At 40.6% G+C, this 6131-nt stretch overlaps 1 pseudogene; it reads left to right on the forward strand.

Annotated features, from left to right (window-relative positions):
• The first annotated feature begins 253 nt into the window (after window positions 1-253).
• LOC111896093 (vacuolar protein sorting-associated protein 60.2-like) lies at window positions 254-4195 on the forward strand (annotated as a pseudogene).
• The last annotated feature ends 1936 nt before the right edge of the window (window positions 4196-6131 follow it).

Here is a 6131-nt window from a genome sequence, read left to right on the forward strand (position 1 = left end):
ACCATTTCCTTTTGAAGATTCCCAAAGATCCCATCTCTCTAATATTGATGCCATCTCTCTAGCACCTGAGTCAAGGGGCATGTTGACTCTCCCCTAAAAATTAAAAAATATATATCAAAATTTTTAATACTCTTCACTCTAAATAATGTTAAACTGTTACCTTGTTTGATATTTTGGATCGATTGCTTTCATGGGTGTGTCCAACAACATCTGATATAACCTCTTCACTGTATGAGAAGGTGAAGAAGTGTCCATGTCATCTGACATACCAGATGAAGCTCTTGATAAGTAAACTTTACCACTCATATCCAAAAAACTTCTCAGGTCCATAAATATTACCTGATATGAATTGACTACTACTTTGAGGCTCGAAGGTTTGAATCTTCTGGTGCAAGTAGCTTAAACAATGCCAAAACTTCCTCAAATTTTTCGGATGCTGTCAATTGTACAATCTGCATTTTGATACAAGATTTAGGCACTGATAAAATTACATAAATGGCCATTGCTCTTGTAAAATAATTGTAGCATAAGGCTTCTGAATAAGACGAGGCTCATTACTAATGTGCTCAATAAGGCGAGGCTCTAAATTCCTTAACTTCTCTGGAAGTTCACCATCAGGACCACATAGTGCATCCATGTTGTAATCATAGTTAAAAAGAAAGTTAATATGAACAAAAGTTACAGAACCATGTTTGATTTAATTTTTTTTATTGAAAACAAAAGTTAATATGAACAATAACGCGAGGCTCTATTATACGACATGAACCATTAGGGTTAGTTGAATAGCTTCCTTTAGGGACTCCCCATAACACAGGATTATAACTTTTTATTGAAAAAAAAGAGTAAATTTTTAATTTTTAGAACAAATCAAATTTTAGAATCAAGAATTAAAGAGCATGAATTAGAATTACCCCTAGTTGTATCCATCCTCATTTTGGATGGCTGTGATGTACTCCTGTTGCTCAGGTGAATCTGGTGGTAGAGATTTGAGCATCTCCATATCTAATCTTTTTCATTGCAATCCAAATCATAAAATCATACACTATAAAATCTGAATAATAAGAAAGAAGGAAATGAAGAGTTTTTCTTACCTACAGACTTCCAAATTATGTGTGCGGCCAGCATCTGATAATTTTTTCAAATAAAGTACACCAGGCGAGTCCTTCAACACAATAACATATAAACTTTATAGAATTTTAAATGTTTAATAAAAAAGGATCACATATGTTTGAATTTTGAACATGGGTATGAATTAAAAAACATACCTGAGAAGTGAAGGCAAGATAACCTTTCTTGTAACATCCCAAAATTCAAGACCAGAAATTTCTTTTTAATAAAACATTAATTCAAACAAAGACATCATTCCAAAACATCATCTGAGTATAAATTTTCAAAACACTTGTTTATTATCAGAGTAAACATTCCCAGGCTGACTAATCTATGGTGTGTGCCATGCGATCACTCCGAGCTCCTCCCTCCGCTACCGGAAGTACCTGAAAACAAAACTAAAAACCGTAAGCACGAAGCTTAGTGAGTTCCCCACCTTACCACATACCATGCGTAACCACATACTACACATACTGGGCCACGCCCGCTATCCGGGGCCTCGCCCCCTACTACGGGCCTCGCCCGCTACAACGGCCCCGCCGCTCCAGGCCCCGCCTGGCTTCGAGCCTCGCTCGGATACAGATCTGTTTCACTTAGGCCTCGCCTGTCACAGGGCCTCGCCCACTAACATATAATAGCACATAAACGTATTACATAACGTTACATAAGCTAAACATATACTAACAACCCTTGCTCTAAGGCCTCACCTATCTCTGGGCCCCGCCCGAGTTCTGCTACTGATGAGTCATGGAACCTCGTCCATACACCTGCTGAAAGTGAGGTTCGGGCCCAGCCCACCCTCGCTCCTTTCCTAACTTGGGCCCCGCCCCTGCTCTGCTGCTACTAAGGTATGGAACACCATCCACACTCTGCTATTGGTGAGATACGGGACCTCGCCCTCTCTCACCTCCCTACCAGGCACATACAAGTATCACATAGACAACAAGTATAAACTATCACATAAACCGCTCCTTGGGCACCCGCCCTCTGTTTTTGGACCTCGTCCAATTATCATACTAGCATACTGTGCCTAGGGCTAACCCCCGGGTCTTCTACTCGAAGCTACATGGGCCGGCATTGTGGCCGTAGACCCATTCATACAAAGGGAGACTCACCTGATATTGCCGAACTGCCGCTGCTAACCCCCCCTTCGACCGCTACCTGACCGCTAACTCCGAATTGCTGCTCCGCTAGCTCCCCGAGCTACCAACAACAACCCAACACTTAGTCTAACTGACTTCCAAAAGTTAGCCAAGTCAACTCTTGTCAAAGTCAACGTCCTGGTCAAAGTCAACCCTCCAGGTCAACCCTACTCGCCGAGTCACCCTGCTGACTCGCCGAGTCCATAAATCCAGAGTCCTTCCACTCGCGACTCTACTCGCCGAGTCAGCCCCTGACTCGCCGAGTTTACTGATTCTCGATTCCTGTCCTGACCAACTCACTGAGTCCTGGCTCGACTCGCTGACTCGAGTCTTAACTCGAAGGGTTTGGGACCACTCGACCTGACTCGCCGAGTCTAAGAACAGACTCGCCGAGCACACGACAAACTTCATCCAACTCGACGAGTTGTTCATCCAACTCGCCGAGTTCATGCCCATCTTCATCCGACTCGACGAGCTGTTCATCCCACTCGTCGAGTTCCTCCTCATCTTCAAGCTACTCGCCGAGTCCACTTGAAGGACTCGTCGAGTCCACTAAGATCCACTTACATGCAGAGGACTTCCGAGTCATGCATGAGTTCCAAACTATAGATCTACCCTCCCCAAGCCTATTTCCCACGTAAAGTTGCAACCTTTACGTGTAGAGAGTGAGATCTAGGCAAAATACACCCATAGCTAGGGTTTAGGACCAAGAGACTCCAATTTCCACCCAATGGCTGATACTTTATGGGATTACCTACCAAAATAAACATGGATCTGAGGTAGCAACCCCAGATCTGGACCTCAAGCTCAAGATTGGTCTTAAACATGGCTTAAAAACCCCAAAACTCATAACCAAGGAAAAATATGGAGGAGAGAAACGAATTGATACCTTCCAATGCTCTGAAATGCTTCCCAAACTTCAGATCCAAAGCCACTCCCTGATGCTTCAAGGATTCCCACTCCTTCTTCTTCCTTAAACCCACTCAAAAAAAGACTAGAAGCTTGAGTGAACACAATGGGGGCTTAAGGTGCGGCGTTCTGGGTGCAAGAGGCTGTAAAGGAGCCCTAAGAAGAAGATTAAGATGCTTAAATAGGCTCCAAGCCCCGGATTTAGGGTTTTCCTCGCACAGACCAGACTCGCCGAGTCCACTTGGCCGACTCGTCGAGTTGGTCACTTTCTTATCGACCCGGATCCCGCTCCGACTCGCCGAGTCCTTCCTTTGACTCGTCGAGTCCCTCTTAAATTTAGGGTTTCCTTTACTTTCTTGGCTTTCAAAATCCTGGGTGTTACATTTCTGGATCTACTGTAGAGTTGATAATGAAAGTAAGTTATACTTGAGCAGGTATGAAGGACAACGTGACATGTTGTACAATCAAACGTTCAACCTGGATCAAGTTGCATTCGCTTCAGAAGGTATTAAAGATGCTCAGCAAACAGTATGTGTCACAATTATCAAGCGTTTGCTACAAATAGGATCAAACAAAGAGCTGAAAGGATTGATGAAAACTGTGAAGATACAAGACATTGATGTTAGTATAAATATTATGAATCTCTTTCTTTTGATACTTTGTAATTACAGACCATTTAATCTTGTTTTTATGTTTAGAATTTGCAAGATGAAATGATGGACATGATGGACATAAGCAGTGAGATACAAGAATCTCTTGGTAGAAGTTTAGTGTGCCAGATGATATTGATGAAGATGATCTCATGGGTGGTAAGCAAAAATTCATTATTATTATTTTTCTTTTTTTAAATGTTAACTTCACTTCATGGAAATGTTTCAGAACTTGATGCTTTGGAGGCAGACATGGGTCAAGAAACTGAAGGTGAAGGGGTACCTTCATATACTCAACCTGATAATGAGCCCGATCTGAATGAAGAACTTAATATGCCTTTAGCTCCAAGTGTACATGCAGTGCCAGTGAAACCATCAATCAGATGACCTCATTACAAGATTCTAGAGTAAAATCACAACAAATTTCAAGAATTTTAGATACCCAAATTGCTAAAATTGAGAACTCTTATGTTTCACATATGCAATCTAACATCAGAAATGAAAAACAAGAAGTGCATTTAAATACTTCAAGAACAGATAGAAGAGAAGAAAAACAGGAAAGAATAAATTAGATGACCTTATTACAAGAATCTAGATTGAAATCGCAACAAACTTCAAGAATTTTAGATACCCAAATTGCTAAAACTGTGAACTCTTCTGTTTCTCATACATCTAACATCAGAAATGAAAAAAAAGAATTGGGTATATGATTTTTAACACTATTGATTCAAAAAACTTTTACCTAGTCGAGCTGCATGCTTAAGCATCATCTGTGGTAATATCCCTTTCTGCAAGGTTAGCTTCCAAATTTAACATCATTAATTAGTTAATTAATTAAAGGGTATTTTGGGAAAATCATAAAAAAGATAACCTTTTTTGGTTTTGTGTTACTAGGTTATGCGTGATCCAAGCGGAATGAGTAGAGGTTCTGGTTTTAAATACTAGGAATAGGAATATCTTTTACAACTTCTTGATCTTTGGGTAAAGGGGTTTTAGGAGGGCGACCTCGTCTTTTTATAGGTATGTCTTTTACAGGTTCAGTGAATGCAAGAACTACATCAGGATCTGGTCCCACTTCAAATTCTTCACGATTGTCTATTTCTGCCCTTAGTTCTGCAGAATCCAGGGCACCATAACATAAGATCTGCAAAATGATTAGCTTCCTACCTGCAGAAAGGGTATAATAGTCCTTTTCCAAGACACTCACAAAATTCTCAATCTTAGTAACTTTAGGCAAAAGTGAATTGATGCAATTCCATGAAATTACACTTTGTATCCTTGCTACGACGTTAGTGGAGCGTGTGTGGTTAACCGGCACACTAAATGGGTTCTAAGCAAAGGTAGCGAATGGTGACTTGATGTTTGTCATAGTTCGGTGGAGCGTGTGTGGTTAACCGACACATTGAATATGTGACTGTAACATTGGGGGCATCATGTAAGTTTGCATGGTTATTCACACCCTATTTTGTGATCCTCAGCATCCTAATCACAAATCGAGGGGCATATTGAGATTTAAACATGCCATTGAAAAGTTCAATGAATCTCAAAGGATCTAGGAGTTTTCAATACATTTAAAACTTAATCTCTTTTTCGTTTTTCATGGTGGAAAATTAGTGAATCATCATTCACTTACCTTTAAATGTTCTGCAATTTGGGTTACGACATCCCTCTCCCAAGTTGTAGGCTATTGTGTTTGGTCCTAGCCTTAATATCTCATTGGTGTTTTATTAAGGACTCACTCAATCAACTAACTTGAATTTCTCCTATTTGTAGATGTCAAAGTCTGACAACTATGGTCATCCTGAATTCGTTGGAAAAAGTTTTCCACATAAAGATGATGTTCCACTATTGGATTGTGGAAATGGAAATCATGCTTCACTTCCTCCACCTCCTCCTATTGCTCTCCTTAACCCACAATTTCAAAGGTTTGAAAATTTCAAGCTCACTCAAGCCCTTTTGGTAAGTAAACATGAAGAAGGAAATTCAGTGTGTGTGCACACACCTTAGAGATGAAGTCATACATTGATAGGTTAAGAATGTTGGGAGTCGTAGTCCGTGAGAAGCTGGTTGTTGTTGGGTTCTTCAATCGCTTCCTGACTCATATAGTGTGTTTGTAAGAGAGTACTATATGATAGACCATGACGTGATCCTCATCGATCTCGCCTATTTGCTTGTTGCTGATGAATCAGCAATGATTTGGCGCGCTAGAGAAGCAAAGTTGATTGGTGGATCTGCCTTCCAAACTTCCATGGATATATGCAATGGCAATGAAAGGCATGCCATGGTCGAAAAGTTTGATCATAAGAGAAAGGCAAAGTCTGAA

This window comes from Lactuca sativa, chromosome 8 (assembly GCF_002870075.4).
Source record: "Lactuca sativa cultivar Salinas chromosome 8, Lsat_Salinas_v11, whole genome shotgun sequence".
Taxonomy (NCBI): Eukaryota; Viridiplantae; Streptophyta; class Magnoliopsida; order Asterales; family Asteraceae; genus Lactuca; species Lactuca sativa.